Source organism: Ixodes scapularis, unplaced genomic scaffold, assembly GCF_016920785.2.
Source record: "Ixodes scapularis isolate PalLabHiFi unplaced genomic scaffold, ASM1692078v2 PGA_scaffold3__209_contigs__length_174095766, whole genome shotgun sequence".
NCBI lineage: Eukaryota > Metazoa > Arthropoda > Arachnida > Ixodida > Ixodidae > Ixodes > Ixodes scapularis.
The window spans coordinates 49,509,000-49,523,565 of NW_024609868.1; the positions used below are offsets into that span (position 1 = coordinate 49,509,000).

Consider the following 14,566-nt stretch of genomic DNA (forward strand, 5'->3'; position numbering starts at 1 on the left):
CCCTTTAACGCAGGCGATCGACATTCCATCTTCTAGAGTTTGCTGAAAGCAGTTCACACTATATTGGTGCAATTAACATAACAGGTTGAAAATTTGTCATTGTGTCATCCCGGCTTGGGAACGTCCTTCAGACGGATTCGACACTTTTCTCAATCCGTGTCTAATTTATATGATGTGTACAATCTTGCGAATGTTTTATTTCATCCGGCTTACTTAAAACTTGAACGTGAACCTCGTAATGATATTGTGAGATACCACTGCTCTCAAAAAAAATCCCGGATCAGAAATGAAGAGCTTACGAGGATTATACACTCAGTGATCTAATGGCGGTGCACAGCGTTACTTCCATAAACTGTGAACAAGCAGTATGCCGTTGCTTCGGTGAAGTTACGGAAAGGTGAGGTCTTATGACACATGAATTGTCTGCTTCCATCAAAACCCTTAGGATGAAGGCTGGTTTGGCAGACATTTATAGTCCACACGGCCTTTTGTATTGTTTAGGCTAGCTTGACACAACAAACAAGCTTGACTCCCCTGTTCGCCATAAAAAAGGAAGGGACAGGCTGTCCCACAGCATCTTGAAAAAGGAAGCCGGTCAAGGAAGAAATGAAAATGTACTTAGCAACAGTCGCTGGGCTTCTGGCAGCGATATCCTTCATTCCGGATGCAAAATTCTCCGTTTCTTCAGAAGCGTACGGAGGGGGCGAAAGTATGGATGATCCAAGGCAGCCCCTACTTTGCAGTAAGATCGACATCGTTTTATTTCTTTTTTGGTTAAAAAGCTAGAATTATTTTTTATGATTATTCGAGCAATGTTATTACACCTAGATGTGCGAAATGGTTCCCAGTTGAAGAAGAAAAATAGTGTAAACAAAGTGCATTGAACTCGCGTTTTTTTTTAATAATTAGAAAAATGTAAGCTTAGAGGTGCCGCAACTGTTACAGTAACAATAATGGAATACCTGTTTTGTTTTTTTTTCCTTCGCATAGGTGCCTCCTCGGATGACCAGCAACGAATTGTGGAATGCATTCAAGCTAACCAAGCAGTGATTATATTTGATAAATACCGCCTTACATTTTAACAATGTGTCTTTGCTGATGTAAAACGGAATGTTAATTTCATGCTATTATATCTTTCAAAAGGCCCAAACGAGTCTACAAAAATTTGAATGGATATTTACGGAGAGCCATGATGATGTTGTGACAAACATTTGTAATAATGTAAGTAAAACGAAATATTTGCAGGAAAAAAAATTGGCATCGACGCCTTTATCTTTAAAGTCCCCTGAAGCATCGAATGCAGTATTTAAGGAACGATGGTCTCATTTTTTTTTTTATGAGACATTAAACATTCGCTTTAATAGTGAAGAATCGATATTTTTATTAATTTTACCGCTAAATGTTCGAGGAAAACTAAATTTGTATATAGGTCACGAGGCATTGAAATCCCCGTTAAATTTAGCGAGGAAACCGCATTGGTGCATTGGTCACATGACGTCAATTCGCGCGTTAAATTTAGCGAAAAAATTCACGGATGGACAGACGGACGGAAAAATGTTCGAGATTAGTGCGTTCCGCTAAAAAGCTTTTTTGCTTTAAAAAAAAATTTCAAATTTGTATGTAATATGTCAGTGAAACACATATTGCACCATAACACATTTACTGAGTAACGACAGTCAGCGCACTTCATTGATATCGGCATACGGTTGACAGTCACCAGTATTACCTACGTTGATAAGAGTAAAGTGGAATGAACAGCGCTTTACTCTAAATTAGAAATCTTCAAATACATAAATCCATCACAGACATTAACGTAAATGCACTACTGAATATTAAGGCAAAAATCACGCTACGCAAAAAAAAAAAAAAATTACTTACCGCAGATATGAATTATTTCTTGACAATTAACATTCCTCTTTGAACGAAGTAACTCCCTGTCATTTCCAAAGAAACACCAATTAAGAGTTCTGATGGCTACTCGCTCCCTTCTTCGAGGATGTCAACACATTGATTTTGCTCTATGCAGTGTAAACGAATAAAGCTCTTCACAGGAAAGAATTTAACAAGATAAACATTTACCAACGTGATTAAACCACTCAGTTGGGAAACTGCCATAGAGACTACTTTGAAAAAGTGGCGCCGATTTGTCCTCGAGCACCGAGCTAATGACGAACACAACGCCACCATTTCTCCCGCAGCGGCCATTCGAGGAACCGTAACTTACTTCTATTTTGGCTATAATCGGCCATTTTGGCGCCAAAACAAATGCAACGGAAGACGCTACAGGGTTGCCACCCCCGTCTCCCCAGCGGACGCGCCGCGTCTTACTACCGAAGTTAAAATGCACCTAGGTCGGGACGCGTTACCTGAAAGCACCGCTGAGGCATGGTTGTATAAAAACAATATTAATTGTGCCGTAAAACCTTGCCAACTAAAGATTTGAAAAACATCACGCGCCCTTCATTTTGTACTAAACTCCAATAAATTTCATACAAAAGGAGTCTTTTCCGTTTGTTTTTACACAAAAACAGGCTTTCTAAAAGCTCAAGGTGACCACAGTACAGACAAATGATGAAGAGTAGCCCTGTTGTCGTATTTAGCTCGGTCTCGGTGGACGCCAGCGGCCCGGGTTTCGACGGCGAGTTTCCCAACTGAGTGTTTTAGTAACGTTGACATAAACGGAAACATATCCTAATAAAACATACCGAAGAGCTACATTGTTTGTCTCAATTAATGACAAAACTATGTTGTTACTTTTTTCAGACCAATAAAGTTTTTGCGGAAATGTCGGTAAGCAATGTATGACTTTTGAACATTTGTAGACGGACTGTCAATTACGTATATATATATATATGTAACAGAGAAGAAAAAACCCTTAGTAAAAACAGCAACAACGGACGATTTATTCTTCGACGTTGGGGCCGGGGTCCGGCCGAAACGTCGAAGGATAAACCGTCCGTTATTGCTGTTTTCACCAAGGGCCGAAACGTCGGAGGGTAAACCGTCCGTTGTTGCTGTTTTCACCAGGGGTTTTCTTTTCTTCTCAGTTATTCACCCACGCCTTTGGCCCCCCGCCATCATGCCCGTTCTATATATATGTATATATATATATATATATATATATATATATATATATATATATATATAATGTGCTTTCTTTAATTTACAGATTTTTTCCAAAAAGCCGTGAAAGTAACACTTCAGCGTTTTGTGCAGGTGAGTTATACGGCCAGGGGAACATTATGCGGGTGGCTAATCTTTGTGATAAGTCGGCTAATTAATTAAAAATCGTTAATTAACTTTTGGATCAGTGAAAGTAGACTTATGGTTCCGATTAGAAACTTACTGAGCATCATCGCAATCATTAAATTGACTCTTTTAGAACAACTTGAAGCTCGTGGGAAACTCGGGGGCGCGCCAAAGTTACCACTGGTGAAGCAGGCACAAAGCTAGCAGTGGCGGGACGCGATGATAATCTTATCATCCGCGTTCCGCCACTGCTAGCTTTGTGCCTGCTTCACGAGTGAGTGGTAAATTTGGCGCGCCCCCGAGTTTTCCACGAGCTTCAAGTTGTCCTAAAAAGAGTTGATTTAGTGGTTTTCGATGACGCTCAGTAAGTTTCTAATTTAAAACATATGTTTATTTTCAGTAATTAAAAAGTTCATTAACAAATTTTAATTAATTAGTCGATTTATCGCAAAGAGTAGCCTCCCATATAATGTCCCCCTGGCCGTATAATTCACCTGCACAATCCGCTGAAGTGTTACTTTCACGACTTTTTTTTTTTTAAGACAAATATGTAAAGCTTAAAAAGAAAAAAGAAACGCCTTGTATATATATACAATAAATATACAAGGTGTTTTTGCGAACGCTCTCAAATATTCCTAAAAATATGCGGTTCAAGTTTTAAAAATCGTTGAGGGAACAAACTACCAGCCTTGGCGGACGTCAAGGATTGCAAAAACATACACATTAGTAAGACAATTAACTAAAATTTACTAATATATTTTTAGTTAATGGAAATAAACATATATGGTTCAACTGAGAAACTTGCTAAACATCATCGGAAAGTCTAAATCACCTTTTTTTAGAAAGATATAAGGCAAAGATATAAGGCAGGACTGGAGCCCACCTCTGTGCCCGCGGTCCAGCTCCCCAGTGGCCGACACGCGCAACACAGGTGCACCGTACTTCCATCCACGAGGGAGGCGAAGCGGTGGCTTTGCGCAGCGACCAGCGAGGAGCAGGACTGCGGGCGCAGAGGTGGGCTCCGGAGAGAAACCGAAACATAGAAACGTGTCCAACTCCAAACTGGGTGTTTTTTTTTTTCAGAACGCCGTAAAATGCTGCCTTATATCTTTCTAAATAGAATGGAATTATTGGTTTTCGATGTTTCTTAGTAAGTTTCTCAGTGGAACCATATGTTTATTTTCACTAATTAAAGATTAACTAGTTTAGTTCAATTAATTATGTTGCTATTTAGTATGCTCCTGCAATCCCTCAAGTACGCCAAGACTGGTTTGTTCTCAGAAAGATTTTTTCTAACTCGAACAGAATATTTTTAGGGATTTTTGAAAGCTTTCGCAGAAGCAGCCTGTACCTCCCTTTTACAATATATATATATATATAGAGAGAGAGAGAGAGAGAGGGAGAGAGAAAGAAAATCAGGGCACTTGGATTGTCGTGCGTCGTCTCCTACAGGAAAATAATCGAAAATATGCGAATGAATGAACCATACTGGATCGAGTGGGACAAAATCTACGAATCCGTCGAAAGACAAAACGTCTTTGGTAGCGTAGCCGGTATATAAACACCGGACCTCCCAATATTCGGTCGGGTGTTCTAAAAACTGCACCACTTACTTTTTTTGTTCATTGCCGGATTTTTATATTGTCTATAGGCACGCATACCGCTCAAAAACACTGGAAAAGGGCAAGGCTAAAATAAACCAGTCCAAGGTGGCAGGCCAAACTTGTTTGTGGACGAAATTGCCTCAATTCGCGGAAGCCACTCAGGCACGGCCTTTTGAGCTCTGTTGACTTCAACAAACAAAGATGCTCTTTCACAAAAATACTCCTTCACCTCGCGCACATTACTGTCGGCGTTGTGTACTGTACAGCCAGTCAGGACTTTAAACTTCTGTGCAGCCCCAACAGCATAACCAGGTCAAAGGGAAAACTTTCCTCGTTTTTAACTGAAAAACGTATTCCATGCGCGTCTAGGAAGAGGTTCTTTAGTGGTACGTTGGAGGACGTCCCAGAAGAAGACTCCATCCCAGCACTCAAGAAACACGTGTTTGACGGTCTCTGGCTTCTTGCATAAAAAACAGTGATCCCTGCACGATACGAAAAGCCCCCTTGCGCTGAACCATCTTGACGGGTACGCTGCCGGTCTTGACCGGCAGCGTACCTGAATGTAATATAAAGAAAAAGACTTGATGCCCGCAGGCACTACCATAATCTTAACGCGCTTCAAAGCGTCTTGCCCTGGGCCTGCACAGTATAAGGCTCTGTATAGGGGACAGGGAACACACTGTCGCGCACATTTTTATACAATATTTTCCGAGGAACTTCACTCAATTACTCAACTAAAAAATGGGTTCACGAAAATTTACATGAACCACTTCTTTTAAATCAGGGCCGGGAAGTATTGCGATACAAATGTATCGCGACGGTATCTTAGAGATAATTTCGAGCATCTGTATGTCGGTAACGAGATACATTTGAAATAATGTATTTGGATCTCAGTGAGGAAATACATTTAAGATGTATCGCTTGTATCGCGATACTTTGCCAGACTTAGGTATCTCGTAACACTCGTTGTCCCTTTTTAAAGACCGACGAGCAGTCAGAAAGGAGGAAAGGCTCTCTCAATTCCTGCTTTCCATTCGAGAAAGAGGAAACCCTCTTCCTTCCGGCGGGGAGTAACTCAGAGACCCGCCAGCCCGCTCCTGTGTTGAGAGAAAGAGAGAATAGTGCGGGAGGGAAGGGAGGGAAGGAAACTGGGAACCGGTTTTCTGCCCGGCTGAAGACGATTCTGTGAGTCGGCTTTTAAGATAAATTTAAAAGAAAAATATGTTTGGTGCCAGTAGCTTCGTAATTTATAATATGAAGCCATCCTATAACATGATCTATCTTAGTAACAGACATACAAAAAACTGTGGTTTATGAAAGGTTACGGGCAAGAATAACAAAATCAGCGCCTCTCACAAAGCCCTCCACACTTTCGAATTTATCAGGGAGAACGCTATGAAGGAGTTGAGTGAAGAAAAAGTATAGCCCTGTTGTCCAATCTCCCACACTATGGGTGACTCAGAAGCTTACAACTGACTAACAAGCTGGCGTAAAAACAGATGCGTGCAACTGAGCACCCCATTACGTACGCGTCAGAAAAGTTTCGTCCTACTTGATCGCTCCCAGGTGGAGCCCCAGATAAACACAGCAAATACCCGGTGCAATTTCTGCACATTTACCCGCGAACAATGCAAAACTTGTAAAACGTACCACAGTTTGCTGACAAAAACTAAATTGCTAACTGTGGCCCGTGAAAAAATAGACAAATCTTTCCTTCGTCTTTTTTCTACTCTTTCGCGAAGCTCAGCCGCCTGCTCGCGTCAATAGGGCTCGCTGTCACGATAATTTTCTAGAGGCACTCCCAAATATTCTACGGGATTGTTGGAAAACATGTTGGAAAACAAACATAGAGTAGAACTCTAATCGCCATGCCAAAATCTCAGGCACTTGGCCCAGTTAACAGAGTTCCTGCTAACTTCGCAAAAAAGTATAAGCGTGTGTACTACTTAACAGGCAGGTAGCCAGGGAGGGGGGGGGGGGGGGGAGGGGGCGGGCCCCCCCTCTCCCCCAACCGAAATCTTCCTTTTTGCTGGGGCCTCCTCTCCCCCTCCCCCTCATAAAGCATTTTGTCATGGGCTTCCCCCCCCCCCCCCCCCCACACACACACACACACACACACACTTCCGAATCAAAATCCGGGCTATACGTGCTTGCTACTTAATACTCTCATGGGTGAAACAAAACGCTCCAATGTCGTCGGAATACACTAATACTTTCACTTCGGCGGCATGAAGGTTTAAACCGCTGATCGAACTGTGTTTAAAAATACTAATACAAGGGGATTCCATGTAAATACAAAAAAAAAAAAAGTGGAAACAAAGGACACCCCCGGCGGACGGGTCGATTCAGCTTTATACGTTTTCCAACCGACTTGTTCACTATAAGTCTCGTTGCGCAGCCGTTATACGCCATGCTGACACCTTTGCGGATAGCAGCACCGACGTTTACGTGATTGAGAATGGTTAAAAGCAGGTCGTGAGGTACGCGGTCAAAGGCCTTTTTGAAGATCTACCTGGAGCATCGCAACGCAAGTACGCCTTGCGTCGCAACACCCTAGAACAATGCGCGCTTCATGGATATTGGTAAAAATAGTCCTTAGTTTTATACCGCAAGTTTGATGGGGCCACACTGTTTCTGATAATTACTGTTTGCAGCCTTCTTGCGAAGGTTCTCATTAAAATTTTATAGTCGACTTTAGTCAGACTGATCGGCCGATACGCCATGAGTTGCAGCAACTTAACCGCGTCATTTGTTTTGAGGATTAACACTCTCTGCGACGGCATAAAAGATGGATACAACATATTACAATCATATGCTTCATTGAATATTTTGGCTAGGAATGCGTCAATCTCTTGATTCTTTGGCTTATAAAAAGTAGCACGTGGCTGTCCGTGCTGGGGACTTTACTGGGTTTAGGGCTTCTTTGGCTACGAACACTTCCTCGACGCAGATCGGTGATACGAGTTACTCTTTCGTTTCATCATCTATGCATGGCGCGAGACACAAAAATTAATCTTTAAAAAGCTCGACTTCTACTGGAATGGACGAAAATAATCTACTATAACGTTTGAGAAATGCCGAGCTCGATCTTTCTTTATCAGTCGTAACTGCTCCATCCCTCTCTACCCCCGTTATCTCGTTACGACAAGCATAGCTTTAGTTTTAATTTTATATTATTTTATTACCCTAAGGGCCTCTTGAGAGAGGCATTGCATAAGGTAGGTGTCATATTCAAGGCTCGAAAACAAAACACCAAAACACTTAAAAAATTGACAAAAAGCTTTGGAATCATCATTATATAAACATTATTCAAAAATTTTAAAAACCAGCTGCAAAAAAACATTTATGGTCACTGGTAGCTGCCAAGCTCTCTTTGCGCTTCACCCGTTCACCATCTTTCAGATCTGGTTCTAACAATACCCCCCCCCCCCCCCAAATATCCTTCCCCAGCTAGAATCTGAAGATTATCATTTACAGAAGAAATATCGTCCTTAACTGCCCCAGGCATTCTAGTCGCTTCTTTTAGCAGCATCCGAAAATTATTATGTAATAACATTGCGTTGCTTCTTTCAGCGCGTTTAAGTACATTTACTCGCACTAACGCCTCCATTTGCATTTCCTGTTTAAAAAGCTCCCATCGCACACCATATATCCTAATATTTTCAGGCTCTCCAGTTTCTCAATCACGGTCTGCTCTTGGGCAATGAAAACATCGTCCTCCAAAAGTTTCGCGTCCAATTTCCATAAATCTCAGCTAAAGACTTTCCTAGTTTCGCATTTACTACGCATGCAGAAAGAGACTATACAGTAATCACTAAAGAAAACAGGGTGCACGTGATATTCAAAACGTAATGGTATCAAATCTAAACAAACGTTATGTACAGAGCGCGACACTGTTAGCGCGAACAAGCGATCGCCGGTTTTTCCAGTTTTTCTCTTTGAAACCAAGGGATGTCATCCAATAAGTTATTATTGCTACGAAAAGAGCTAATTTAGTTCTATAGTGTAAGCGATAAATTTTCGTGCTCGCTAATTCTATTTAAAAGAAAAATGCGAAAATGTGCCGATGTCGTGTTCGCGCTAACAGTGTCGCGATGTGTACGCTCGATCTAGACGGGCACGACTTTTTGTCCGTCTACATTTAATTGCACATGGACAAGACGATTAACATTTTTATAAGCGGCACCTGAGTCCAGGCAGCGATTGCCCGTGCGCCGCCTCTTGTCCACCTTATCTAGGCGGTGCCTGAGGTGTGCGCATGGCCGACTTCATTCCGCCGCCACGCGGGAGAGTTCGACACCTGTGCCCGCAGTCGGGCAACTGGGCTGGGGAGCCGCAAGGGTTGACCCTTTAAGTGGGTGTACTGGATTTCGCGGCGATTCCTCAAACATTCGCAAACGTCGTCTAAGCTGGACTCCTTGATTAAACTTAGAAGGCTTTTGGTGCTTAAATCGCGATAGGGCGTTGAACTCGGCCTATCGCCAGCACAGCAATGCAAATAAAATCGCCAAGAAAAATAATAAGGCGTACACTATTACAGTACTGATGCATGAAATAAAAAAACACCCGCCGCTCATCAACCCTAATAGGGGCGTACACACAAATGACCCTACAGTTCATACGAAGAAAAAAGATCACATACAACAAAGCGTCCTGACGCACACGTCGTCATCGCCTCGACGGTTGCACCCAAACTCTGGTACACTAACAACAAACAGCCCGCCGACGACCCAGCCGCGTGACTAACACACACGTAACGCGCCGTAAAAGGTCTCACCCTAAGTTGTCTGGACCTCAGTCTCGACCTTGGTCTCCTGCACAGCGATGTTGTAGAGGCGATAGAGTTGTCTCTGCCTCCTGCGACCCGAGAGGCTTCGGACATTTGCCAGACGCGTCGCCCGGCACCGCCCCCGTAGATGTGTTCAGGAAGTGTAGGAGAAGCAAACTCAACGCGAATAGTAGTGGACTTGCCGATGCGACGGACGTTGCGGATGCTTACTGTCGAGCGCAGAATTCCGAGTATTGCGGAATCTGAGAGGGTGCTGTCGATGTCGCGGACAATTCCAACGCTGGAGGCGTTTCCACGAGACTCGAAAGCACGTATTTTACCGTAAAGCGTAGTCTGGCCAAAAAGAGTCCGTGTTGTCTGTCCATTCTGCGTGTCAATCACTAGGGGGTTCTTCTGCCTATATAACACATCCCAATAACACACGAAGGCATGAGCGTCTCCAGAGTGGACGTGGGGCGAACCCAATTGATAGAGTTAATTCTTACATCTACACCCACAGGAGTGATAAAAACTACGAGAGTAACAGTTGGCTCTGCATGAGTGATGATTGTCTTCTCGCTGGAACCAGAGCCATGGCTTGGGCAGCGTCCTTTTGTTCCGCGGACGATATCCTGGAACACACCTTGATTGTCGTTGGTAATTGAGGCCGACCAGACTTGTACCATACGCATTACAAGTAATCAAATTACTTGTAATCGATTACTTTTTGGAGTAATTTTGTAATCAGTTGATTACTTTTATTAGGCAGTAATCAGAAGAGTAATCTGATTACTTTTTGAAGTAATAAAATTACTTGTAACCGTTACAATTTGTCCACCGGACCCCCCCCCCCCCCCCCCGGCACGCGCCTTTTTTTTTATAAAATGACAAAAATAAAATTTGCTTTTTTTTTTTTTCGGACGGAAAAAATAAAGATTTTTGCGGATCTGTAGAACACGAGGTCAATCTCTTTCTATGTACAGTTTCTGTGGAATGTCCGTTATTATTTTTTTTTATTTTTGATCTAAAACTGGGAGTGGGAAGTCCCAGGAAAGCCACAGTGCGTGACAAAGGCCATTCAGGGCGAAGTTTGAAGCAGCAGAATGTAGCTTTGTGAGTCCTTCGTTCAAACTATCCCCCTCACGCACACACACACAGAAATAAAAAAAATAAAAAAATCCTGCTTAGGGTACCTACTCGCAGGCCGTAGGAGTACCAGAACCGAAGAATGCCTAAAGCGGATGCAAAATATAACAAAGGCAGTTGAAATATTTCCTCATTTCCCCTACGTGCATGGTCTTTGTGACAAGCAATGTTTCGAGTTGAGAAGTGGTCAGGGCGATCTCTTCCGCTAATGGATACTACACATGATCCGTTTCAAATCCTGGAGTTGCTGCTCTTTTGTATAGCATGCGAGCTCATCCACATGTGAATAATAAAATGAGCGACGCAAACTTTGAGCGACAACCCTTGCTCAAGCTTAACAAGATCTAGAACCCCCTCCGCTTCCCTCCCCCCCCCCCCCCCCCCACACACACACACACTGGCGAACGCCCAAATCATTAAACGTCTTCAAACGAATTCTATGCTTGTGTCCGCATTGTGAAGGTGCAACGACCACGAAGAGGGAGCCAGTTTCTCTTCTTCAATACTTGTGCAAATGTGAAATATAGGTTGGAAGTAGTTCATTGTTATGAGCGCTAAAGATGTGTCTTCACACAATAAAGTAATCGGAAAAGTAACGATTACTTTTTTAAGTAATGTCCAATTACTTTTGCCGTCGAGTAATCAAGTAATCTAATCGAATACTTTTTAGCCAAGAGTAATAGTAATTGTAATCGATTACTTTTTTTTAGTAACGTGTACAAGACTGAGGCCGACACGCTGGCGAGTTCTTCGTGGCCAGGCGGAAGCGGTTCCACTATGGCGGCGACTAAGGAAGTTGAAATTTCCATGCTTCGCCGGCTGGAGTGCGGGGCAAAAGGCCGGCCAAACCCTTGCAAGCAAGGGTCTGGCCGGACTTTTACAACTTATGATGAAGACACAAAAAATACGTACAGGCGATGGGCAACGTATTAGCAGTAACCAGAGAAAATAGGCGCGAGTGAAATGCACGTTCGCAATCGCCGGGTATTTGGAATTACTTATACATACTGTGATGCTGTTTTATCACAAAGCAAGACATTAATATAGTCTCGCCTGTCATGTTTAAGCCGGAGTCACACTGCTCACACATCACACAAAAGAAAGTCTGCAAAAACGTGTCGCCACAATATCCGTGGTTAGAATGCCGCGTGCCACGTATTCTCATTGAAATTATTGTCATGCGGCATTCGAAGGATGGATCTCAAAGTGACTTCCGTCCGAATCCTACATGCAGACTGTCTTTTGTATGATGTATAAGCAGTGCGACTCCGGCTTCAGTGTTTTTATTGCCAACGTGTTTCCCACTTGTAATTAGTGTTTTTATTTTGTTTTCTTCTCAGGACGACGAAAGTGAAAGTCTTTTTAAGTATACGCTGGAGTGCGAAGATGCACTTCACGTAACTACTCCAACTGCTACATCATCGGAAGTGAAAGATTAAAAAAATGCAATGCCTAATTGGTGGGGAAAATGCTGCCTGTTTCTCCTAGAAGAAATTGCACTTCATGACGTATTTATCAAAGTGCTATTTACTTTCTACCCCTCATTCTTGCTTTTGCTTTAAATTGTGTTGCAATAATAAAATTAAAAAAAAAGGCCAGCCGTGCTGGCGCTTCGGTGCCCTAATCTGGATACTTGGCGAATGGCGCGAAATCTGGCGGCTATGATTAGCCGGCGCCAAGGTCAAGTGCGGCATTGGCCAATCACGGCCGCCAGATTTCGCGCCGACTTTTTCGCCTAGTGTCAAGATTAGGGCCCCTCATGGGATTTGCTTTGCTGGGGTTTAGCTATATTGGGAATTTGCTATGTTGAATTGGACTTTTATAAGTTGCTTCCTCGGGGGGAGCTTGGTCGGCAGTGGAAGTTGGTGTCGGTCTGGGACACGGTGGTCTGGGAGCATCGGCAACGACGGTTTCACGTTGGCGGCAAGCCCATTCTCGCTTCTGGGCGCGCCGACGTTCCTTGTACTCCTGCTGCTCCTCTTCGGAACGTACAGCACGGGTGCGACCCATGTGAAGTCTGCAGTCAACCTGAAAAGAACAGTGGCACGATCTTTACGTCACACACAAAGGACACACACGATTGGTGGGTAGAGACAGTGCCGGTTTATTATAGCGTGGCTACGCCAATCACGGCGCAGGCTCTAATGCGCCGCGCAGGTGACCGCCGAAGAGCGCGCGGCATTGTGCAATGGCAGGGGGGAGAGACACGCCGCGCGTGGCGAGGAGTTAACTAGACTCAGGAAGGAGGTGGCGGCGGTGGAGAGCAGTATCACAGCCACTCGATTAGGACTCCTCGTGCAGTATAAAGTGGCGCACACGTCGCTGCGTTTGAAAATTGTTGGTCTACGCTCGGTCTGTCGCCGCGGAGACCGATCCGCCAGAACCAACCCATATACACAGCTTCGCAGTAAAAACGAACGTCACAGCACTCTTTTCTTGTGAGTTTCGAAGCTTTCTTTTAGTTGTGCGAGCTAATAAAGAACGCGCTAAAATAAAAATAATACTTTGATGCACCCGGCGAGGTTCTTTATCGAACCTTTTAAGATGTCTCAAATACCTCATCCTAATCTCTGTTTGTGCAAATGAAGTTGTACGAATATGCAAGGTGACAAAGAGGACAAAAAGTGAGAAAACATATTCCTACACATACATGTTTGCACGTACAGTCGGGAGCAAAAGTTTGCGGGGCACGGGGGCGCGTGCCGAAATGCATCTCCGCGCCGTGCAACGGCGCGCCACCGCATTAAAAAGCCGCGCTTTGCGCAGGCGCGCCCTTCGTGCTGGCAGTCATGTCTCTTTCGCTCGTTTCTGTCCGACTCACTCCTGATAACCGGAGTCGGCGCCAGGGGCGCAAGTTACCGTTTCGCTGGCGGTCATGCCCCGCGTCCTCTTAGCTGCCTCAGCAGCCGCGCTGGATGACAAGGCGCCTGGTTACCCCCCCCCCCCCCCCCCCGCACACACACACACACAGACGTCCGTGACAAAGCGTGGTGGCCGAGACGGCTGAAGCAGACGCGCAGCAGACAGCCAGCGAAGCGATAACTCACGCCCCTGGCGCCGGCTCCTGTTATCAGGAGCGCGTCGAAAAGAAACGAGCGAAAGAGACATGATTGCGAGCACCAAAGGCGCGCATGCGCAAACCGTGTCTCCTTAATGCGGCGAAGCGCCGTCGGACGGCGCGGCGATGCATTTCGGCACGCGCTCCCGTGCCCCGCAAACATTTGTTCCCGACTGTACGGCCTCTGGGCTCCGCCATCTTGCTGCGGGTCTGTGTACATCACCTGATTGTCAAGCCTGAATGAACGAATGGATATTACCGCCTGTAACCTTTATAATGGGCGGTGTCTTGCGCGACTTAGCCTGAGTACCAAAATCCAAAGCGTGCCCGCGGTTGCTAGGCTGGTTCCAAAACAAGGCGTATTCGGCCCATGGTGGCAAGCCTACCCTTTTGAAGCGGGCTGCTTTCAAAATTGCGAAGCAGACGTAAGAAGTACCTCAGTTATTGACTTCTTTAAGAAAGCTCTCTTGCGTCTGCTTTCCCACAGAGCACATTGAAATAGGGTGCCTTCATGTCCCGCTTCGCTAAGGGTGGTACCAACTGCCCGTTCCCCTCTTCCATATCCTTTCCTGACGCCATATTGTAGCCGCTACATTTCCACTGAAACGTGCGAGCAAGTTTGACATTGTACAACTTGAGGCACAGACAACACTGGGTAGCCGCTTTCGCAAACGGGCTCAGTCAGTCACTCAGTCAGATGGAAGAAAACCCATTTAAATCAGGGCGGGCGCTGCTAGGAGG

The 14,566-nt window shown here is 44.6% G+C and overlaps 1 pseudogene; it reads left to right on the forward strand.

The window, feature by feature from the left end:
* The first annotated feature begins 606 nt into the window (after positions 1 to 606).
* LOC115316436 lies at positions 607 to 12,329 on the forward strand (annotated as a pseudogene).
* Positions 12,330 to 14,566: the final 2,237 nt, after the last annotated feature.